This window comes from Oncorhynchus keta, unplaced genomic scaffold, assembly GCF_023373465.1.
Source record: "Oncorhynchus keta strain PuntledgeMale-10-30-2019 unplaced genomic scaffold, Oket_V2 Un_scaffold_3531_pilon_pilon, whole genome shotgun sequence".
In the NCBI taxonomy this organism is placed as follows: Eukaryota; Metazoa; Chordata; class Actinopteri; order Salmoniformes; family Salmonidae; genus Oncorhynchus; species Oncorhynchus keta.
In genome coordinates this window covers 978080-1003883 of record NW_026290920.1, presented here as the reverse complement: position 1 = coordinate 1003883, position 25804 = coordinate 978080, and the positions used below count along the sequence as shown (strand labels likewise).

Sequence of the window (25804 nt, the reverse complement as noted above, 5' to 3'; positions counted from 1 at the left end):
GTTGTCCTATGGACAGAGTCTCCCACCTCAGCTGTAGATCTCTGCAGTTCATCCAGAGTGATCATGGGCCTCTTGGCTGCATCTCTGATCAGTCTTCTCCTTGTATGAGCTGAAAGTTTAGAGGGACGGCCAGGTCCTGGTAGATTTGCAGTGGTCTGATACTCCTTCCATTTCAATCTTATCGCTTGCACAGTGCTCCTTGGGATGTTTAAAGCTTGGGAAATCTTTTTGCATCCAAATCCGGCTTTAAACTTCTTCACAACAGTATCTCGGACCTGCCTGGTGTGTTCCTTGTTCTTCATGATGCTCTCTGCGCTTTTAACGGACCTCTGAGACTATCACAGTGCAGGTGCATTTATACGGAGACTTGATTACACACAGGTGGATTGTATTTATCATCATTAGTCATTTAGGTCAACATTGGATCATTCAGAGATCCTCACTGAACTTCTGGAGAGAGTTTGCTGCACTTAAAGTAAAGGGGCTGAATAATTTTGCACGCCCAATTTTTCAGTTTTTGATTTGTTAAAAAAGTTTGAAATATCCAATAAATGTCTTTCCACTTCATGATTGTGTCCCACTTGTTGTTGATTCTTCACAAAAAAATACAGTTTTATATCTTTATGTTTGAAGCCTAAAATGTGGCATAAGGTCGCAAAGTTCAAGGGGGCCGAATACTTTCGCAAGGCACTGTAAATGTGGGGCTCCCCCAAAAGGTCAAAGATTTCAATGTTGTGCACCCCCAAAAGACAAAGTATAATTTGAACACTGGAATGAACTATCCCTTTAAGGGGTGTTCCACTGTCTGGGAATACACAAGGGTCCCATCCAGAAACGACCCCCTGGACCCTATGCTTTATGCATGTGGAGATCTGACTGGATTTGAGAGGTGTTTGCAATTTGATAGTACTATAGCTCCACCCTGTCCTCTGATAGGCCAGATGGAGTTTCACCATATTGCTTATACCAATCAAATCCTCTCCCATCTCCACAAGGGGGTAGGTTTTAGGGGTAGATTTGGGATTGGGCCATAGCCTTCTCACCCTCCTCGCCATCGCTGATTGTCTGGTTGGTCTGGCGGTCGCTCTCTGATGATGCGGTCAGCATGAAGGCAAAGCCCAGGAAGAGAGATGCACTCTGGGGCAGCGGGCCGTGAGTCTCCGCCAGGTCACTATGGTCCCAGGGCAGGTCGGTGCCACTGCCTGAGGTGTTACACACACCAACCCGCTGACCTGTGGAGAGAAATGAATGGATGGACACATACAGACGCCCAATCAGAGACACATACACAGAGAGAGAGAAATAGAGAGACGGCAGAAATTAGAAACCATCAATGAAACAGCTGCAATTGTGTATTTCAAGAGAAAAAGGTCTATGAAGAAAAATAGCTTTATAACAGACTGAGGAAGAACACAAACACCACCAGTGCAGTAAAACATGAGCTTCAGCCCTTCAAACACCACCAGTGCAGTAAAACATGATCTTCAGCCCTTCAAACACAACCGGTGCAGTAAAACATGAGCTTCAGCCCTTCAAACACAACCAGTGCAGTAAAACATGATCTTCAGCCCTTCAAACACAACCGGTGCAGTAAAACATGAGCTTCAGCCCTTCAAACACCACCAGTGCAGTAAAACATGATCTTCAGCCCTTCAAACACCACCAGTGCAGTAAAACATGAGCTTCAGCCCTTCAAACACAACCGGTGCAGTAAAACATGAGCTTCAGCTCTTCAAACAACTAAAGGAAAACAGGTTTGACTTGACACTTCTCTCAATGTCATGAAACATTGTCTGCCGTCACTCAAAACAAGTTTTTGGGATCCGTGCGCGGTTCAAAGGAGTGAAAGGTTTATGGAAAGACACCCCTCTAAGCAAATATTCAGTGGATAATATAAAAACACACCTTTACCTGTTTCCTTTACACATGTGGACCAACACCAAGTCTATTAGTAGTTATTCACATACCAACTCAGCCTAAGGTCCTCGGTCGCTCCGTTGGTAAAGCATGGCACTTGCAACGCCAGGATAGTGGTTTCAATTCCCAGGACCACCCATTTTAAAGAAAACATATTTTTATTTGACCTTTAACTAGGAAAGTCAGTTAAGAACAAATTCTTATTTTCAATGACAGCCTAGGAACAGTGGGTTAACTGCCTTGTTCTTGGGCAGAACGACAGCTCAGGGATTCGATCTTGCAACCTTTCGGTTACTAGTCCAACACTACCACCAGGCTACCTGCCACCTCGTACATAAAATGTATGCAGTATGCACGCATGACTAAGTGGCTTTGGATAAAAGCATCTACTAAATGGCATATATTATTATAAGGAGAGGGTGGTGGTTGCAGTGCACTGTGGTAGTCAAAAATGTCTGTGGGTCTGAATACAAACTCAAAGGCTTTATGACTGGTTATATACTGTAATCTCTATAGAGATCTAGCAATACTAAGAATACTCTTTACAGAAAATCATTTCAAATATCCAAATCTTTATTTTTTAAAATTGTGTTTAAAAAACATTACATTTTCAATGCGTGCCCTGCTCTTATAGTTCATAATTACATTCATAAAAACTACCAATACTGACTAAAACCAATTGTATTAATAAATAGTTAAAATGTACATTGCAGCAGTCTAAAATTCTGCACCCCACAGAAACCAATTATGTTAATAAATATAGAAATACATTTCTAGAATGTATAAAAATGCCTCCACCTATCCAAACCATTACCAAGGGCTCTCAGTCCACTGTTCTGGGGTCAGGTCTGTATGGTTTGCTCAGTGATCTATGCTCCGAGGTTGAGGTTAGGGCTGTGGCTTAGTGTTACTGAGGTTGAGGTTAGGGCTGTGGCTTAGTGTTAAATAGACTGGGGTTGGAGGTGGGCATTTTAGGTTTTGGGTTGACATTTAAGTTGAACCTAAATGTTAGAGGTTACAGTTGAGAGTTTAGGCTTGGACACAGAGGTTAGGTGTAGGGTCAGGGTTAAGGTATGGTGTCAAGTTTAGGGTGACTTGGTCTCCGTACCGGCTCTGGCTCCCCTCTGCGGCCTCGCTTAGCCGGGGTCCCGTCCCTGTCCTCAGAGCTGATCAGCTTCCTCTTCCCAGAGGGGCCAGGGGTGAGGGGCTGGCCCCCTGTGATCCCCCTGCGTCTCCTCTTCCTCCACCAGGTTATCTGTGGAAGACAGCGCCATAGAATGTACTCATTATATCTCTACTTCAATCTGTGGGGAGGGCCCAGCAATGTCACACGTCATCACACTTGACACGGAAATGACACTAACATTTAACCCCACTTCTGTTTGATGAAACACTCAGCAGATTCTTCCTGTATGAAGGAATCACTGTTTTCACAGAGACTTGGGAGTCTTTATCAAGCTATGTGAAACGTAGAGATGAATCAATTTAAACTTAAGAGGAGTAATGTAATATATTTCCTTATTGGGCAGTGCTCACATTATACCATTTTAACATTATCATGCCAACCCAACCTGTACTGTTTTTATTTAACCGGGTAAGTTGACTGAGAACACATTCTCATTTACAGCAACGACCTGGGTAATAGTTACAGGGGAGAGAAGTGGAGATGAATGAGCCAATTGGAAGCTGGGGATGATTAGGTGGTCATGATGGTATGAGGGTCAGATTGGGAATTTAGCCAGGACACCAGGGTTAACACCCCTACTCTTATAATAAATGCCATGGGATCTTTTAGTGACCACAGAGAGTCAGGACACCGTTTAACGTCCCATCCGAAAGACTGCACCCTACACAGGGCAATGTCCCCAATCACTGCCCTGGGGCATTGGGATATTTTTAATGATTTTTTTTAGACCAGAGAAAAGAGTACCTCCTACTGGCCCTCTTACACCACTCGTCGCATCTGGTCTCCCATCCAGGGACCACCCAGGACCAACCCTGCTTAGCTTCAGAAGCAAGCCAGCAGTGGGATGCTGGGTGGTATGCTACTGTGCTAGGTCCAATCATTTAGTTTCACACTGTCCTTTCCAGAAGAGTTCCAGCAACTATTGTGTTAGCGTAACCAGGCCAGTGCAGTACATCTCGGCTCACTGTAAAGGGTACTTGTGGTTCTTGCCAGGGCACGGCTATATGGTTCTCACTTAGTCAATCCTCAAAGCTTTGTGGTTGTCTTACCCAGGCTGATATCAGAGGCCTTGGCCAGGGTGTGGAGGGCTCGTAGGGTCCCAGGCCGTACTGTTCTCTCAGCCTGTTGCCTTGCTCCATGGTCAGGATGACAGAACTGCGGCTGTACCACTGCCTCTCTACAGCTGTAGTCTGGCCCTCCCCTCTCTACAGCTGTAGTCTGGCCCTCCCTCTCTACAGCTGTGGTCTGGCCCTCCCCTCTCTACAGCTGTAGTCTGGCCCTCCCTCTCTACAGCTGTAGTCTGGCCCCTCCCTCTCTACAGCTGTAGTCTGGCCCTGCTTCTCCACACTGTAGAACAAGTCCTCGCCCTCCTTCTTGTAGCCCTTCACTCGACCTGGGGAGACAAGGCAAAGCCAGAGAAGGGTTGATAAGCAGTCAAATTTGCATCATATCAGCTACATGGAGAAAAACAACAGTCAATTGAAGAGAGACTACAGTACACTGATATTAACATTCCACTGAAGATCCATTACATTTGTGGAGAGTCAGGATCACCAATGCCGGAGCTTCTTTTTCCATTTAAAGACAGAATTGGCAAAAAGGGCCAACCACATGAAGGGAAATGAGTTTCCAGTGACAGCCTGACCTCTTCTCAGCCATGGGTCTGTGTTGAGACTCGAATGGTCTTATTTTTCTATCCTCCACTCCAACCCCATTCTCTCTCTTCTCCTGTCCTCTCCTGTCCTGCGTCCAGATTCTCCACGCATGTTTTCACACTCCCGTCATGCGTTTAACCATGGGAGAAACTTCCCCCAGTTAATGCCATACACCAAACCAATCATATGCTTTTAAATCCATGTCAGGGATTGTTCAAGTGCAAACAATCTGTCCTCTCTTTTTCCCTTCTCATGCCGCTTTCAAAAGAACTGGGAACTCTCTGACTTCCAACTTTATTGCTTTCAAAACTACTGGGAACGAGGGGAAAAAACGAGCTTGACTGGGAAAAATCTATTTGAACGGTCATTCCAACTCAGGTCCCTTTCTAGAGCTCCGACTTTCCGACCTGAAGATCACTGACGTCATGATTTGACCTCATATTTTTCAGAGTTCCCAGTTGTTTTGAACGCAGAATCACCTGTGCTGGAAGTAAAATGCTCGTCCTCCAGCAGTGCCGTGACCTCAGTGTCCAGGGGATGGGGTCGCACAGCAGGATGTCCTTGCCCGTGACCTCGCACTCATAGCTGTCATCGAAGAGCGGCAGTAACGCCTCTCGCCCAGGTCCTTGGTGATGCGGCCTGAGTAGAAGTAGCCGTTGCTGGACCACTTGGCCACCACGCGAAGCCCCACGAAGCTGCTCCCAGCTGGGCTGCTTTCATCTTGGGAAATGGTGGTGAGGAGAGACGTGGAGGAGTGGCTGGGGACCACTGGGCTGTCTGGGATGTGCGGGGTGGGACACAGGCGGGTGTAGGGCTCATCCTCGGAGGACGACAGTGGTTGGCCGCGGGCATTGGCACGAGGGACCCCGGCACCCCTGAGAGAGTCAATAGGACAAAGAGCACCATCAACATTTTGAACATTAAAGACATATGTTTAGAAACATTATGTAAAGAATAGATCAGCGTTACTCCTCCAGTGGAACAGACCAGTCATGTTCTATATACTGCACACACAGTGCTTTAAAGTTTGGGCTCTTTTTAGTCAATAAGAAACATACATGTTAGACAGGGACAGCTGTGTTTCATTGAGATGATTAGTGAAGACAGGAAAAGGAGACAGCTGTGTTGCATTGAGATGATTAGTGAAGACAGGAAAAGGAGACAGCTGTGTTGCATTGAGATGATTAGTGAAGACAGGAAAAGGAGACAGCTGTGTTGCATTGAGATGATTAGTGAAGACAGGAAAAGGAGACAGCTGTGTTGCATTGAGATGATTAGTGAAGACAGGAAAAGGAGACAGCTGTGTTGCATTGAGATGATTAGTGAAGACAGGAAAAGGAGACAGCTGTGTTGCATTGAGATGATTAGTGAAGACAGGAAAAGGAGACAGCTGTGTTGCATTGAGATGATTAGTGAAGACAGGAAAAGGAGACAGCTGTGTTGCAGAGATGATTAGTGAAGACAGCAGCTGTGTTGCATTGAGATGATTAGTGAAGACAGGAAAAGGAGACAGCTGTGTTGCATTGAGATGATTAGTGAAGACAGGAAAAGGAGACAGCTGTGTTGCATTGAGATGATTAGTGAAGACAGGAAAAGGAGACAGCTGTGTTGCATTGAGATGATTAGTGAAGACAGGAAAAGGAGACAGCTGTGTTGCATTGAGATGATTAGTGAAGACAGGAAAAGGAGACAGCTGTGTTGCATTGAGATGATTAGTGAAGACAGGAAAAGGAAAAGAGACAGCTGTGTTGCATTGAGATGATTAGTGAAGATGTGTTGCATTGAGATTAGTGAAGACAGGAAAAGGAGACAGCTGTGTTGCATTGAGATGATTAGTGAAGACAGGAAAAGGAGACAGCTGTGTTGCATTGAGATGATTAGTGAAGACAGGAAAAGGATAATGTCAGCAGGGACCCTGTGGGATTGGAGAGACAAATACCTGGGCTACTGCAGCTCTCTAGAAACAGCAGGATGGAGGATCCTTGTTCTAAAGCTAGGAACCCAAAATGTTCAATTTCTGTACTCAATTCTAAGGTTTCATTAAACTATCTCAGTGTCTCATCTCAGGTTGACTTGTTTTCAAAATGGAAGCCGAAAGGTTGGGAAAATGTACACGCACCCACACATGTTTTAGAATGCTGAATGATGTCGGGAAGCAACCAACTCCCATGCGTCCATGCGTTGCACACCGGTTGAATCGCGTTGCATTACTATTTTGGGAAAGCACAATTGGCTACATACGTGCTGGCGTGGATGTAGTTGTGTTTGTTCATGCACCTAATGTCTGCTTTGATGATGTCACTAGGTGTTTCTGAAACTCTGACCCACTACAGCTCCAGTTGCGTCCCTAGACAGGGCTCACCTGGACAGGGGTGAGCGGGACGGAGGTCTGCCCCTCCTGGCTCTTCCGCGGGCGTCAATGGGGTGAAGGCCCGTGACCCATGGAGTCCTAGAACTCTCTCTCTCTCATGAACTCTGACCCTGCCGTTTGACCCCTGTGGCCCTCTGCTGTGGCCCACTCCCTCCTGGGGCTGCAGACAGAGAGGAGAGGGACAGGGAAGGATGAATCATCCATAAAAGCTGAACTAAGGTCAGTTTTATATTTTTTCCTTATGATGGTTGAGGTTAGGGTTGTGGAGGGTTAGCTGATCCTAGATTTATGCCCAGGCCAAGTTCTACCAAGAGAAGGACGGTCAGTACAGCAGAAATGGGGCAGTTGATGGATACCCCTATTGTGACCATATGGGTTGGTCCATCTAGGGGAGCAGTTGTGGACAGGGCCTTAGAATAACTTATCTGGGTGTTGGGTTGGGGGGTTGTGGCAGAGGGGTAGTTAGACAGTGGACAAAGTCAAAAGACTGACATATGCATGCATACCTGTCAACAGGTAAGAGTGGTTAAAAGCATAGACATAGAATGTCACTTCTAGTAATTCTATTTCTATGGTTAAGAGGGTACTTAGATACTGAACCCTTGTTTAGTATAGGAATTATTTTGTTTCTCTAATGTTTGTTGTTGACAGGTGTGAAAATGTGCGTGCAAAGACAACAGAGATTAAGACTAAGAAATAAGCACAAATAGTGTTAGAGCATGTATATAGATCATGTTACAGAAGACTAGACTGAGGGCCACTCATTTACAAGAAGGCAGAAGGAAGTCACTAGACGGAAAAGGTCAATTCAGATCAGGAAATTAACTGCATGCATCATAAAAATACAAAAATACAATCCAATTCAAACCCATGTCCATTACAGTACCTGGCAGACTTGGCCCTCGGCTGGGCGGCATGATAAACTGGGGCCCCTCTGGGCAGGACCCGTGATTTATGCTGGTGCCCCGGAGCTGTGCTGCAGGCTGGAAGCTTTGAGGACAGAGAGCTGACATCACCCAGGTCACCAGAGGTCATGGAGCTGCCGGTGCGACACGGAGAGATGTCGCTTTCAACACATGGCTGTCCACCACCGGCTCCTCCGACTCCTGGGGAAGAGAGAAAGAACACACACACACACACACGTGCGCACACACACACACGCACACGCACACACGTGCGCACACACGCGTAATCAATGTCAAAAAGAAAGAGTTGAAAGGTCTATGAGCTAAATGGCTTGGTCCCCACCTCAGTGACCTTACAGTCCACCTCTCTCCCGTCCTCGTAGTACACGTCTGCATGATGCGTGTGACCGTAGTCCGCACTTCCTGAATGGTCCGCACGTGTCTGCGATGGGCGGGACCAGCAGCTGCCCTCGAAGGTGGGGTCTCTGGCTCGTCCTGTCACACAGAAGGGGGGTGGAGTTAACCCTTGACCCTCAGAATGCGTTCTTCGCTTACACTCATCAGGGGCTGTATGTATCAAGTATCTCAGAGCAGAAGTGTTTATCTAGGATCAGTTGTGTCTCAGAGATCATAATGAATAAGATTACATGGGCAGGTTGGACCAGATCCTAGATCAGCACCCCTGAGACGTTTGATACATTCAGCCCTTGATCTGCTACAAAGTCACTCCAGTTTTATATTCTGTCAGAGATAAAATCATAATATACAATAAGCAATTGTCAATTTATGAATTTAATTTCAAACAGGATGCCAATCTTGATCTGCTAACCGTTAAGGAAGAGGGGCTAGCAGAAGGGACAATGGTTGTTTCTGTTATTTGGACATGTTATTATTGTTCCATTTTGACATTGTAAGAAGGACAGGAGGTGTGAGGTAACTAAGGACCCTTACGCTGGCTGCTGGAGACCTGGGGCCAGCCGCTTCAAAACTGGTCTGCTGAAACGCCACTCTCTGACAAATCTAGAGTCAGAGAGGAGGAAGTAAAAGGACACATGAGACAAGCAAGGTTGGATGAAGAGAGTGTAAGAAAGAGGGAGGGGGCGACAAAACAGCAGGACATGAGAAAGGCAAGGTGGATGAAGGGAGTGAGAGAGAAACAACAAAACAGGAGAACATGAGACAAGCAAGATTGATGAAAAGAAAGAGAGAACAAGGGGGGGAAATGTTGGTTAGGCTAGAAGAATAACGGACAGGAATCTCATCACTTTCTATCCCCTTGCAATATGATCAACCATATCCTTGTAGCTAACCCAGTGGCTCTTACCTTACTGGGTGAACTGGGAGAGATGGTGTTGTCAAAGCTTGTCTGCTGGGACACGGCCCTCTGTCTGATGGCAGCGGCTCTGGTGGGGGTGGATGGCTCCGGGGGCCCACACGGCTCTCTATCCCCAGCTGCGGTGCCTTTTGTGGCGTTTTCACTGCTGGACGGCCTGGGGTGGATGGTTCAGCAGGAGGCTCTTTCTCTCTGAGCCCCAATGGCAACGTATGCTTCACTTCCTGGCGGGGGCTGGAGAGGGGCTCGGATTGGCTGTTGGGGAGGCTGATGCATTCCAGGGAGAGAGAGGGGATGGAGGGTCTTTGGGAGCTTTTCTGCTGTGAGGGTGAGCTGAACAGTTCCCTCTGTGAAAGGTGAGAGAGACATTTCATATGTCAATGGCACAATCAACCACTTTCATTGTGTGGTGAGCGTTCAAGAGCCAAAATGGCTGCCGTGCATCACCCAGAGGGGTGCTACACATGGATGGGGTGAGTCCCTACACTGTAAAGCACTTTCAGAACTAATAGAAATACATGTATGCACATATAAATATACCGTGCCTTCAGAAAGTATTCATATCCCTTAAATTATTCCACATGTTGTTGTGTTACAGCCGGAAATAAAAATGGATTAAATACATTTGTTTTCTCACCCATCTACACACAATACCCCATAATGACAAAGCGAAAACATATTTTTTGAAACTTTTGAAAATTAAATACAGACATCTCTCATTTTACATAAGTACTCACACCCCTGAGTCAATACTTTGAAGAAGCACCGTTGGAAGTGATTACATCTGAGAGTCTTTCTGGGTAAATCTCTAAGAGCTTTCCACACCTGGATTGTGCAACATTTGCCTATTATTATTTTCATAATTCTTCAAGCTCCGTCAAATTGGTTGTTGATCATTGCTAGACAACCATTTTCAGGTCTTGCCGTAGATTTAAGTCAAAACTGTAACTCAGCCACTCAGGAACATTCACTGTCTTCTTGGTAAGCAACTCTAGTGTAGATTTGGCCTTGTATTTTAGGTTATTGTCCTGCTAAAAGGTGAATTCATCTCCCAGTGTCTGGTGGAAAGCAGACTGAACCAGGTTTTCCTCTAGGGTTTTCCCTGTGCTTAGCGTCATTACATTTACTTTTTATCCTGAAACTCCCCAGTCCTGAAGCATACCCATAACAGCCAGCACTATGACTGAAATAGAGTGGTACTCAGTAATGTGTTGTGTTGGATTTGCCCCAAACATATAACTTTGTATTCAGGACAAAATGTGAATTGCTTTGCCATATTTTTAGCAGTATTACTTTTTAGTACCTTGTTGCAAACAGGATGCATGTTTTGGAATATTTGAATTCTGTACAGGCTTCCTTCTTTTCACTCTGTCATTTAGGTTAGTATTGTGGAGTAGCTACAATGTTGTTGATCCATCCTCAGTTTTCTATCACAGCCATGAAACTAACTGTTTTAAAAGTCACCATTGGCTCCCCATGGTGAAATCCCTGAGCAGTTTCCTTCCTCTCCGGAAACTGAGTTAGGAAGGACAGCTATATCTTTGTAGTGACTGGGTGTAATTAATAACTTCACCAGGCTCAAAGGGATATTCAATGTCTGCTTTTTTTCTCTTTTTTTTTTACCTCCCTGGTGGTTGAATCTGTCTGAAATGTTATGCTCAACTGAGGGACCTTACAGACAATTGTATGAGTGGGGTACAGAGATGAGGTAGTCATTAAAAATGATGTTCACCACTATTATTGCACACAGAGTGAGTCCATGCAACTTATTATGTGACTTGTTCAGCACATTTTTACTCCTGAACTTATTTAGGCTTTCCATGACAAAGGGGTTGAATACTTATTGACTCAAGACATTCAGCTTTTCATTTTTAATGACATTATGGGGTATTGCGTGTAGGCTGGTGACAAAAAAGATACATTTAATTTAAAATTAAATTAAAGCTGTAACACAACATAATGTGGAGAAAGTCAAGGGGTTTGAATACTTTCTGAAGGCAATGTATATAAACTTACAGAACAGCTGATATCATCCTTTGCCAAATGTTAATAAAGGTTTCAATATTGCCTCTGTAGTCCTGTAATGGTAGGACCGAGAAGCAGGTCCAACTAGGGCTGTGGTGTGTTGTGTGGACATCTTGAAAAGACCTTGTTATAACACCTCGACAGGACAAAACCAAACAGAGACTCCATCTCTCTAAGGGGCATGAATGGTACCCAAAATAGCAGAGAAGTAGGTCTCTCTCACACGCACGCACACACACTCAACCTACTTCCTGAATTCTAAAGATATACCAGGACAGGTAGAGAGGGCTGTCAAGGTCAAATGGACACAAGATTGGAGCAGACAATTAATGTCCCTTGTTTATCTCAATCGGACATACCGTGAAACTCTAATTAATAGCATGGGTGTTTATTTGCTTAAAATCACTCAACACAACAGGCATTTAGAGACAGGTGACTATTTGAGCTAAACAACTATTTCCTTAATAATGCACACAGCTTTTGCTCACTTGCATAGTTAATTCACTTCTAGCATTTTAATAAATGTTCTTCATTTTCTGCACTAATGTGTTATCATTTACACACCGTCACATTTCTGTCTTAGTATGCCTCAATTTTGAGAAAAAAAATAATTATAATTATTCTCCTATTTGACTGTGCAATTTTGGCAGTTCTTACTTTCACCACTAGTGTGGGATCAGCCGACTTCTAGGGTTCTGTACTCCAGGAGTTGACTGTTTTTGTGTTTGCCAGTTAGCTAGCAGTTCTCAGCTGTTAGCAGCCAACGGCTAGCAGTTTCTTACTGCTGATAAAAACAGATGACTGACGTAACTTTTTCTAGTCATTACTGAATTATTCAATGTAACAAATCAAACATGAAACCTTGTAAATAAGTCATCGTAACCTTGTAAACAATTCATTTAGACCCAGCGTTTATTTGAAACAGGCGTATATTTGAAACAGGCGTATATTTGAAACAGGCGTATATTTGCTGAAATGTGTGCCACTGCCCGGCTTTTTAAAATGGACAAGCTACTATTTGAGACTAGGTTTAATTGAAGTTTTACAGGACTTTAAAACAGAAGGGATACTCTGAGGCCACAATAGACATTAGGCTTGTGTTCTCATTTCAGCCAGCAGGGAGAGCTATTATACTGGGAATCAACTGACTATACTTCAGGTTGGCACCAAATGCTCAGAGACAAACCTTAGTTTTTGAAGGCGTGCTGAAAAGAACTATCCTTCTCATGCATCCGAAGAGATCAGTCTGAAACTGGGAGGTAGCCTACAATCCAAATTTGTCCACTAAGAAACGCTTGTTTTAAGGTTTGCATTGCGCAACATTTTTAAAATGTTGTGCCACACTGACCTGATGAACACAACCCATGTCAGAGGCCATACGCGTTGTTTACCTGACAGGGGTTCCAGGGTCACTGGGATGGGCCTCGGCCTGGTCCTCCATCACCTGTCTGTGGGCCTCCCTCACCCTGCTGAACACAGAGGGGCTGGGCAGGGGGCTGGGGACAGGGACACTGGTCATACAACAAGCCAATAGAATGTCATGAAATTGCCTTGCAATGCAGTATTCTCCATTTCCTTGGGGAAGAACGGAAATGTGTCTTTATACTAGAACCAAACCCCCTGAGACACACACGCGGAGACACCCTGAGCAGTCCCTTACTAGAAGGCAAAACGGCAGGAGTCGGCATCTAGGATACGGACACCAGCAACCCCCCAGCGAATTCAAAACTACTTTCATAACCCGAGTGTCAACTCAACTGTGCATGGTAAAAGGATGAGCACTCACCACTCACCCAGAGACGGCGCTCCTAGTGGCTGGAGACTAATGCAGGAAAACTTAAATCAGTTCCACCAAATTTCTATCAACATGTTAAATGTGCAACCAGAGGGGGAAAATAATTCTAGATCACCTGTACTCCATACACAGAGGCATGTACCAAGCTCTCCCTCCATTTGGTAAATCTGACCACAACTTTATCCTCCCGATTCCTGCTTACAAGCAAACATTAAAGCAGGTAACACCAGTGACTCTGTCTATAAAAAAAAAAGTGGTCAGATGAAGCAGATGCTAAACTACAGGACTGTTTTTCTCAGACTGGAACATGTTCCGGGATTCTTCCAATGGCATTGAGGAGCACACCACATCAGTCACTGGCTTTATCAATAAGTGCATTGAGGATGTCGTCTCCAGTGACTGTACATACATACCCCAACCAGAAGCCATGGATTAAAGGCAACATTCGCACTGAGCTAAAGGGTAGAGCTGCCGCTTTCAAGGTGCGGGACTCTAACCCGGAAGCTTACAAGAAACCCTGCTATGCCCTACAACAAACCATCAAACAGGCAAAGCGTCAATACAGGGCTAAGATTGAATCATACTACACCGGCTCCGACAATCGTCTTATATGGCAGGGCTTGCAAACTATTACAGACTACAAAGGGAAGCACAGCTGCGAGCTGCCCAGTGACACAAGCCTACCAGACAAGCTAAATCACTTCTATGCTCGCTTCAAGGCATGCAACACTGAGGCCATGCATGAGAGCATCAGCTGTTCCGGACGACTGTGTGATCACGCTCTCCGTAGCCGACATGAGTAAGACCTTTAAACAGGTCAACATACACAAGACTGCGGGGCCAGATGGTTTACCAGGACATGTGCTCATGGCATGTGCTGATCAACTGGCAGGTGTCTTCACTAACATTTTCAACATGTCCCTGATTGAGTCTGTAATACAAACATGTTTCAAGCAGACCACTATAGTCCCTGAGCCCAAGATCACAAAGGCAACCTGCCTAAACGACTACAGACCCGTAGCACTCACGTCCGTAGCCACAAAGTGCTTTGAAAGGTTGGTAATGACTCACCAACACCATTATCCCAGAAACTTTAGACCCACTCCAATTTGCATACCGCCCAAACAGATCCACAGATGATACAATCTCTATTGCACTCCACACTGCCCTTTCCCACCTGGACAAAAGGAACACTTATGTGAGAATGCTATTCATTGACTACAGCTCAGCATTCAACACCATAGTACCCTAAAAGCTCATCACTAGGCTAAGGATCCTGGGACGAAACACCTCCCTCTGCAACTGGATCCTGGACTTCCTGACGGGACACCCCCAGGTGGTGAGGGTAGGTAGCAACACATCTGCCACGCTGATCCTCAACACTGGAGTTCCACAGGGGTGCGTGCTCAGTCCCCTCCTGTACTACCTGTTCACCCACGACTGCATGGCCAGGCACGACTCAACACCATCATTAAGTTTGCACAACAGCAACAACACAACAGTGAACACCGACAAGATAGCCTATAGGGAGGTCAGATACTTATTTTCCACCATGATTTGCAAATTAATGAATTAAAAATCATACAATGTGATTTTCTGGATTTTTTTTCTCAATTTGTCTGTCATAGTTGAAGTGTACCTATAATGAAAATTACAGGCCTCTCATCTTTTTAAGTGGGAGAACTTGCACAATTGGTGGCTGACTGAATACTTTTTTGCCCCACTGTATATATTCATGTACCTACTACCTCAATTGGGCCGACCAACCAGTGCTCCTGCACATTGGCTAACCGGGCTATCTGCATTGTGTCCCGCCACCCACCAACCCGTTTTACACTACTGCTACTCTCTGTTCATCATATATGCATAGTCACTTTAACCATATGGACATACTACCTCAATCAGCCTGACTAACCGGTGTCTGTATGTAGCCTCGCTACTTTTATGGCCTCGCTACTGTATATAACCTGTCTTTTTACTATTGTTTTAATGTTGTTTTATTTATTTACCTACCTATTGTTCACCTAACACCTTTTTTGCACTATTGGTTAAAGCCTGTAAGTAAGCATTTCACTGTAACACCTGTTGTATTCGACGCACGTGACAAACTTTGGTTTGATTTGATACAAACCATGGAAACCAAATGACCTGACAAAGTCAGGTAATACATGTATACGTAAATACATTTAAATATATGCAAATACATGCAAATGTCAGCCATGATCATTCACTGACGGTTGTAACATACTGTATTAAGCATCTTTGTATATATACACATTATTCTCAACAGTGCTCTTATTTGGGGTACAGAGTTGTGAACAAAAAGGCATCCCAGCATGAAAAAAAGTATGAAAATGTATGCACACACACTACTGTAAGTGGCTCTGGATAAGAGTGTCTGCTAAATGACTAAAATGTAAACAAAATAATATTAAATGAAGCTGAATCGTGATAATGAGATGTAAAAATCCATTTGGGACACAGTCAAATCCCAGGCAGGGGAAAAAGCCTGAAATCGGGCTGCCTTGCATAGAAACCAAAGCGGGTTACCTGGTTACAGCCTTGACAACGGTGGTAACCTTGGAGACAGAGCCTTCCTCGTCTGATTGCGGTGGCTCTGGGAGGAAAAGAAAAGTGTTTAATTTGGTGTTTTGGGGGTTGAACAAAATAAATAAACAAACTGGAGACGTCTATTCTTGCAGTAAAGGTGTGAGAGTCAGCAGATGTCACATTTCTATACATCAATGGATACACTTCAGTAGTCATATGAAACCCTTTTAATTCCATGTACACAGTTGTTGGATATTGGTTAATGCTGTTTGCATTTTCTATGGACCACCGTACCATCTGAAAGATAGTCCCTTGTCCCTCCATGGTATCAACACACAGATTCACAAGAAAATAACATACAGATGTCTTGAACATCCACAGGCAAACAAATAGGTCACATACATGGTCATATCACATTTATAAGCAGGCATTGGAATATAAACAGCTATAATTCCTATTCCATTGGTAATTACATGGTAACCCAGCAGGCCTTAATGAGGAATGCTATTTATCTTGTCTTTTGTAGATTCTAAACAGGCCAAACACTTAGGTAATGACACCATAATGTCTTTGTATTGTGGATCTTTATTTGATTGTCATGTTTCCCCCACAGCTCCCTATGCTGGGATCTCCACTGGGCCAGTACTGACTGGCAATTTAGAATTACACCCACCTGTGTGGTCTTGTTGTGACATTGATTGCCATTGCCTTGCACGCTGAAGGGCTCATACCCAAAACGTTTGTGCGGCAATACAAATGTCAATTTAAGTTTATTTACCGGAGTGCTGTCCTATTTCTGTTCTTTGAATGTGGTAATAACACATTAACAATCGGCCTATAACAGCTCTTACTCTGCAGGCTGAAGTGTTCTGAGCTGCTCTCCTCCACAGGGGTCACCAGCTTCATCCGCAAACTCAGTTTCCCATCAGCCCCGTCGGCCGTGTCCTCGCCACTCTCCCCTGCCGTGATTTCACTGGTCGCCATCACCGTCTCCGTGGAAACATCACCCACCGCCGCGGACTTCTCAGAGAAGGAAGTCATGTCTGAGGAAAACAAAAAGAGCCGACGACCACCACGATGTAATCTGGCTCAGATTAGAGCCTCTCTGGGGGATCCTACTAGCGAACCATGATATTGGAATGATGAGGTGAGGTGACTGGGAGAACAACTGTTTGTGTAAAGGGGGTGGGTGCGACAAAGAGAGAGTATGTGTGTGTGTGTGTGTACCTGAGTGGGTGAATCGGAGAGAGAGGGTGAGTGTGTGTTGATGTATGAGGGCGAGTGAGTGTGTGTGTGTGTGGGATAGAGAGTGAGTGTGAAGTGATGTGTGAGACTATATAGGTTGGTGGTTAGAATACTTTGCTTCAGTTCACATGGTAAAGCTGGCTATGGAGAGAGCCAGTTGATAGTATTTCTTGAGGGGGAGGAACCCACCAATCGGAGTGCTGTGTCTTGGTGTCTGCTTCAACTGGCTGATCAGAGGGGGAGTGGCACTCACACGAGGGCCAATCAGCTCGCCTTCTTTGGGGAGAGTGAAGTGGAATGGAATCTCTGCAGAGGACAAATATTAATACAAACAAAACCATTACGATCTCTGAACAGACTGAAATGACGACAGGCTTATATAGCCCTGGCAGCCCAATGGATTTACTGCAGGGACAAAACACTTTGAATTCAATAGAGTTGGCTGAATCTTTTATCACCGCCTTCCCTTCATGGCCACTGATCTGAAGGGACTAGGACACATGAAAGCAACTAGATGAAAATCTATCAAATCTTTCAGCTATCAGTGGTCAGCAAGCAAGCACATGGGGGGGTCTACTTATTTATTGAATCACTTCAAAAGCTGTTAAATCAATAAGAAAAAAAATACACATTTGCGATCTACCCCACCCCATACATACCCCTAGTGTTCCTCACCACCCCATCGAAAACATACCCCTGGTGTTCCCCACCACCCCATCCTAAACATACCCCTGGTGTTCCCCACCACCCCATCCTAAACATACCCCTGGTGTTCCCCACCACCCCATCCTAAACATACCCCTGATGTTCCCCACCACCCCATCCTAAACATACCCCTGGTGTTCCCCACCACCCCTTCCATGCCTTCCTCCTGGATACTAAAATCAAATCTAGAGTCGGCTTTCTATTCCGCAACAAAGCCTCCTTCACTCACGCCGCCAAACTTACCCTAGTAAAACTGACTATCCTACCGATCCGACTTCGGCGATGTCATCTACAAAATAGCTTCCAATACTCTACTCAGCAAACTGGATACAGTTTATCACAGTGCCATCCGTTTTGTTACTAAAGCACCTTATACCACCCACCACTGCGACTTGTATGCTCTAGTCGGCTGGCCCTCGCTACATATTCATCGCCAGACCCACTGGCTCCAGGTCATCTACAAGTCTATGCTATGTAAAGCTCCGGCTTATCTCAGTTCACTGGTCACGATGGCAACACCCACCCACCCGTAGCACGCGCTCCAGCAGGTGTATCTCACTGATCATCCATAAAGCCAACACCTCATTTGGCCGCATTTCGTTCCAGTTCTCTGCTGCCTGTGACTGGAACGAATTGCAAAAATCACTTAAGTTGGAGACTTATCTCCCTCACCAACTTCAAACATCTGCTATCTGAGCAGCTAACCGATCGCTGCACATAGTCTATCGGTAAATAGCCCACCCAATTTACCTACCTCATCCCCATACTGTTTATATTTTTTACTTTTCTTCTCTTTTGCACACCTGTATCTCTACCTGTACATTTATCACTCCAGTGTTAATCTGCAAAAATGGTAATTATTCGCCTACCTCCTCATGCCTTTTGCACACAATGTATATAGACTTTTTTCCTTCTGTGTTATTGACTTGTTAATTGTTTACTCCATGTGTAACTCTGTGTTGTCTGTTCACACTGCCCAGGTCGCAGTTGTAAATGAGAACTTGTTCTCAACTAGCCTACCTGGTTAAATAAAGGTGAAATAAATAAAAAATAAATAAATTAAAACATACCCCTGGTGTTCCCCCCACCCCATCCCAAACATAAACCCCCTGGTGTTCCCACCCCCACCCCATCCCAAACATACCCCTGGTGTTTCCCCACCCCATCCCAAACATACCCCCTGGTGTTCCCCCCCACCCCATCCCAAACATACCCCTGGTGTTCCCACCCCACCCCATCCCAAACATACCCCTGGTGTTCCCACCAAACATCCTCATCCCAAACATACCCCTGGTGTTCCACCTCATCCCAAACATACCCCTGGTGTTCCCACCCCACCCCATCCCAAACATACCCCTGGTGTTCCACCTCATCCCAAACATACCCTGGTGTTCCCACCCCACCCCATCCCAAACATACCCTGGTGTTCCCACCCCACCCCATCCCAAACATACCCCTGGTGTTCCACCTCATCCCAAACATACCCCTGGTGTTCCCACCCCACCCCATCCCAAACATACCCCTGGTGTTCCCACCCCCACCCCATCCCAAACATACCCCTGGTGTTCCACCTCATCCCAAACATACCCCTGGTGTTCCCACCCCACCCCATCCCAAACATACCCCCTGGTGTTCCCCCACCCCATCCCAAACATACCCCTGGTGTTCCACCCCACCCCATCCCAAACATACCCCTGGTGTTCCCCCATCCCAAACATACCCCTGTTTCCCACCCCATCCCAAACATACCCCTGGTGTTCCCACCCCATCCCAAACATACCCTGGTGTTCCACCTCATCCCAAAACATACCCCTGGTGTTCCCACCCCACCCCATCCCAAACATACCCCTGGTGTTCCACCTCACCCCATCCCAAACATACCCCTGGTGTTCCCACCCCACCCCATCCCAAACATACCCCTGGTGTTCCCACCCCACCCATCCCAAACATACCCCTGGTGTTCCCACCCCATCCCATCCCAAATCCAAACATACCCTGGTGTTCCCACCCCACCCCATCCCAAACATACCCCTGGTGTTCCCACCCCATCCCAAACATACCCCTGGTGTTCCCACCTCATCCCAAACATACCCCTGGTGTTCCCCCCCATCCCCCATACCCCTGGTGTTCCCACCTCATCCCAAACATACCCCTGGTGTTCCCCCCAAACCCCCCATCCCATGCCCCTGACATACCCCTGGTGCCCCCCCCCCCCCATCCCAAACATACCCCTGGTGTTCCCCCCCACCCCATCCCAAACATACCCCTGGTGTTCCCCCCACCCCATCCCAAACATACCCCTGGTGTTCCACCCCATCCCAAACATACCCCTGGTGTTCCACCTCATCCCAAACATACCCCTGGTGTTCCCCCCCCCCATCAGACATACCCTCGCGCCCCCCACCCCCCCCATCCCAAACATACTCCTCGCGCCCCCCACCCCCATCCCAAACATACCCCTGGTTTTCCCACCCCACCCCATCCTAAACATACCCCTGGTGTTCCCACCCCATCCCAAACATACCCCGGGTGTTCCCACCCCATCCCAAACATACCCCTGGTGTTCCCACCCCATCCCAAACATACCCCTGGTGTGCCACCTCATCCCAAACATACCCCGGGTGTTCCCACCCCATCCCAAACATACCCCTGGTGTTCCCACCCCATCCCAAACATACCCCTGGTGTGCCCACCTCATCCCAAACATACCCCTGGTGTTCCCACCCCACCCCATCCCAAACATACCCCTGGTGTTCCACCTCATCCCAAACATACCCCTGGTATTCCCCATCAGACATACTCTTGGCCCCCCCATCCCAAACATACCCCTGGTGTTCCCCACCCCCATCCCAAACATACCCCTGGTGTTCCACCTCATCCCAAACATACCCCTGGTGTTCCCCCATACCCCTCAGACATACTTCCCCCCCATCCCAAATATACCCCTGGTGTTCCCCCCCATCCCAAACATACCCCTGATGGGCCCCCCATCCCAAACATACCCCTGGTGACCCACCCCATCCCCCAACCTCGGTCTACACACAATATATTGGACAAAAACAAACTTCTATCTACTTCATGGATTCTTAATAGTCTTTCATCGTTTCCTTGTGTCCTCGCGCCTCAAAACACATTGGAGGTGAGGAAGAAGATCTGAGGTTCCTCCCCTCTGATCTTTTCCTACAATGTGTTTTGAGAAGGAAAGAAAGAGGAGGACACAAGGAATCAAGGAAATGCTATTGAGTCACCTGATATCTCCACAGGCATCTAGGCCTCTCACCTCCAGAGCTGTCACTGAGGCTCTTGTCTCGAGCCCCTCTGCTTCCCTAGACCCTTCCTTATCAGCCTGGGTGAGTCCGATTGGTACCAGCTGGGTGTCCTTTAGCTGTGACCCTGTGCCATTGGACGACACTGACCCCCGCCGGCTTGCCACTGGCTGAGACGTGGCCATGTTAGACGGCGACTTCACTTCCTTCTCCAGTAGCTGGGAGCCCTTCTCACTCTCCTCCAGCACAATGATGCTGCTGCAGCTCTCCTCCTCTCCTACTCCTCCCTCGCTCCTGGAGTGCGAGACAGGGAACTTCCCTATTTTTCCTCCTCTTCTTCCTCCATGGGCTCTGGAGAAAGCACCTGGCTCTGAGAGAGAGACAGATAGAGGCCTGAGCCCTCAGGCCCCAACGTGCTGTCGTGCTGCTTCTCTCCCCCTCCTCCATCCCTTCTTCATCTGCTTTGTTTTTCTCCTTTGGGCTGTTGGTAGCAGTGCCTCCACGCTCCTGCGATAAAGACTGTATGGATTTAGACGGGTCCCTGTTTTTCTGTGAGCTCGTCGGGCTTCCCCTCCTCCTGCTTCTCCTATGTCTCTCCTTCCTCCTCCATCTCTTATGGAGTCTACACAAACACCTGGACTCGGAGAGAGAGCCTTCACTGATCCCACGTGAGACATCTGTGGGAAAACAGACTGGGATTGAGACTGAGACAGGGAGGCTAAACTACAGGCAGCGCTATTCGAGGAAGAAGGCGTCTCCTGCACACAGCTGCTAGGGGTGAATAAGTCTATGGTTTCAAGCTTCTGTTGGGAGGAAGGAGAGGGGGAAGAGGCCTTGGCATCCTGCTTCTGAGAACTCTCTGTTTTGGTCACATTGATACCATCGTCGCCTATATTCATGTTGCGTACATTCAAGGTTGTCTGTTTGTGCGTGTCAGACTTCTGTGAAGTGTTACATTCCTCTCTCCTGGTACTTTCCCCACTAGTCTTCAGTAAGTCAGGCACCTGAGGAACTTTAGGCAAAATAGCAGGTGTTTTTGGGTCAGAGGGGACCCCGTTACTTTCCCTCTTCTGGCTGTTACGTGAAATCACAGAGTCACTGGTGTCTATCCGTAGGCGTCCGTCCAGACCTTCTTCTATCTGTGTAGCCTGACTGTCCTCCTCGACATCCTTCCCCCCAGCCTGCATGGAAGCCTGCTGGGCCAGACTACAGCTCTGAGTATTCACAGACAGCTCCAGTTGGAAAGAATCAGTCACAGAGTGTTCTCGGTCAGTTGTTGTGGGTGCTTTGGACTGGGCGGGTGCAGCGGCCATCTTGGGTGAGCTTGAATCCAGTGCTGTGGGTTGGGATGATGATGTCACTTTCCTGCTGTGCGTCTCTTGTGGAGCTATGCTACTGCTTCCAGCCTCTTGGCTCTGGGTTGGGACAAATACATCCTTTGGAAAGGGAAAAAAGAAGAAACTAAATTGGTGTTTTATGAACCTATAGGACTTAACCTGATTGAATAATGAGATTCTTGATCATCATAATAAAGCAACATAATCCATAATAAGGGAAGAATAAAGAGAGATAAGGGTAGATCCCTGGTCTCCATTTATGTGGTACCATGTGGCTCAGTTGGTAGAGCACGGCACTTGCAACGCCAGGGTTGTGGGTTCAATTGCCACGAGGGGACTAGTAGGAGAAAATAATAGTAGGAAAATGTATGCACTCAATACTGTGAGTCACTCTGGACAAGTGTGTCTGCTAAACCACTAAAATTTCAATAAAAAAAATATATAGATATAGTTACATTCAAAGGTGAAAGTTGTGTACAGAAAAATGTAAAGACTTCATTCTTGCCTAATACTTTCTAAAAGTATATAATCATACTATTTAGAGCAAACTGTTTAGTAAAAACATACGCCGTAAGCAACATACTGTGTGTCAGACTTTGAGGAAACATGTACTTATGACATGTGGTTGTTCCACCTAGCTATCTTAAGATGAATCCACTAACTGTATGTCACTCTGGACAAGAGCGTCTGCTAAATGACTAAAATGTCAAAAAATAATACTAGGCTCATCCATACTGAGAAGACGTCATCTAATGCACAATTTGGTTGTTCCCCACCATGCTTTCATTTTGGTACAGCCCAAACCCTTACATGATTATCAGCTGTTGTCAAACACACATTGGTCTGAGTTCCTACTACATGAAAAGCCATGCGTATGACATCCAGGCATTTAAAGCAAACTACATTTTCGAAATGACTCATACTATAAAACATGATATTTTTCACATTCCCAAACAGCCTACTATTTAATACGCAAAAACGGATAACCGGACACGGCCATTGAGTTCAGTGCTAACTGAATCTATTTTTCCCCCACTATCTGGTCAATGGATTAAAGATACGTACATGAGAGAACTCAGGCTGGGTAGGCAGAGAGAGGGTCCTCTCCAACACAAAACCTGGGAATTCTGGGATACTGGGGTGGATGCCGAGGGGTGTGACTTAGGAGCTGGGTCCATGTCCATTGGCTCCTCCTCCTTACCATCCGATTGGGCCTCCGGAGGCATAGAAGTGTCCATTGGTTCGTCGGCACCTGCGGGGTTACCAGAAGTCTATCACTGAGTTCTATTTTTCAGAATAGAAACTAAAACAACTGACATGTCAACTGGATAAAATAAAGTTTAGTTACCCAGGTCATTTTCTTGTCCTGTCGGTGAATTGGGGACGATGAAAGGTGTTTGGCTCAAGTTTTCCTGGGTGGGTGCTACAAACTCAGAGTTTCTATAGGAAGGGAAGGCAAAGATGAATGCAACAATCATTCTTCCTCTGATGAGGACAAAAAAAATAATCGCTGGCTATGTTCAGTAGGGACAAAATGTTTTGAAATGGTAAATACTACCTCAACTTGACCAATTGGAACACAGATTTTCCTATTGTCCTACTGAACACAACCCAGGGCAAACAACAGGGCAACTACTCCAGGGATGCAAACTCGTGATGGGCCCAAAAAGGTGACACTTTTTATTTGCACTGAAAACATGCAAAAAAAATCCCTGTCAGGGGGAAAGGCAGGTTTTAACTAATTAAAAACAACAAATAATATGATCTACATGATCAGTATAAATATTGCACTTGGGAAAAAATATTCTTCAAGTAGAAATATAATTCCCGTTCGTTTCATTTTATTTTTGCTCTATTATAGTGGCCAATATATACATCGATCAAGTGATCAAGTGCACAAGGTTACGTGTGCAAAAATAACTTTCACTGAGTAAAAAATATATATAATCCTCCCTCACTCACACACGTGTTACTGTCAAGTTCAACACAACAAAAACAATATCTTTGGGCTACACTGAATAGTGTTACATTGTACACTTTCTGCCTGTGGACATCTGTTCTACAATGTGCCAGGAAAAGTGAGAGGGAAAAATTAACCACATATTGTAGAGGGGAAACATTAGTTAACATTTCACACAGATTTCCAGGGTCCAGTAAGCAACTAACGCGTTATAATTTGAGGAACGGCAAGGAGTCGAATATCAGTTGATACTATAGCGAATTGGTTAGGTTACTAATGTTAGCTAGCTAACGTTAGCTGTCTGACTTTATTAGCAAGCTCATTTTCACACCATAAACTCAATTGCTTGATCAGATCAGTTGACTAATGTTGCTCAATATTTCTCTGGCTAGTGTTGGTAAAGTAGGGGTAGAGCTTTAAAACACAGACGTGCATTATGGGTAACGTAGTAAGTTAACTTTCGGTTTTGAATGCAATTGTGTGTGACGGGGATGTAGCCGGACTGTTTTGCTCCGTTTGCCCACTATTTTATTTTGTCATTCGGACTACCTCAAATGATGTACACGTTTTAATAAAAGCTAATTACTTCAGTGGAATTCCAGGCTAACACGTCATTAGCAGAGGATAAGATCCCCAAATGTGAGAATTACCCCAGAGCATCCATACATTGCTCTGGCCTTGGAGCTAGACTACGGTCTGGAGGGAGGCAAGAAAGGTAACACTAGCTAACAGATAATTCGATCCAGCTAGCAAGATACATAACAATACTAATACTTATTCCACCACACTCTCTCCCTCACCTCAAACTTTCCAAATGCCAGTTGTTTTCCGGTTACAGCTCATGAAATACGCTTCATCACCTTCTCACCCAGTCTCCGTGGTCAGGCTTCTCGCCTAACGTACCTCTCTTCTTTCTCGTTCAGGGGGCGCGCTGCTGTAACTGGCGCGCTGCCTTTCCAGAGCGCGCGCTGATGCTGTAACTAGTAAATTGTTTGTCTCCTCTTTCTTCAGTCGCGTGCTGCGCTGCATTCTATTGTTATGTAAACGATCTGCTGAGCCTTGGATACAGACAGTATTGCTCCAAACGCGCATCACTCGATCGTTACAGCCAGTAGTGATCCAACCCCCCCCCCCCCAAACGTTTCTCATCTGATCTACACGAATCATGTAGGTCACCTATTTTGGCTTCAAAACGGCGAATTTCACCGAAAGGTGACTAGTTTGCATCCCTGCAACTCAGTGGGAGTGTGCAGTATAGTGTTGAGGCGAGAGAGGTCTTACTGGGAGAGGCTCTCCTGCACCAGGGTGCCCTGCCCAGAGAGGTGCAGCAGACGCAGGGTGTGGGCAGGGGTCAGGGTGGGCACGCCTTGGTTCTCTGCCTCTGACATTGTGCTGTCCACCCCTGTGCCTACAGAGAGAGAGGGAACTCCATTATCATCTGTTAATTTTGTGATCAATTGTTCATGTCAACTGTTGATAACTGTTGTGACTGCTCGCCTTCAAATTGTTTTGTGAACAACAGACAACACTTGTTTTAACCTCTTCCAACAAGAG

At 46.0% G+C, this 25804-nt stretch overlaps 1 pseudogene; it reads right to left on the bottom strand.

Moving 5' to 3' along the window:
* Positions 1-25804, bottom strand: part of LOC127928710 (TP53-binding protein 1-like) — a 37411-nt pseudogene that overhangs the window by 6330 nt on the left and 5277 nt on the right.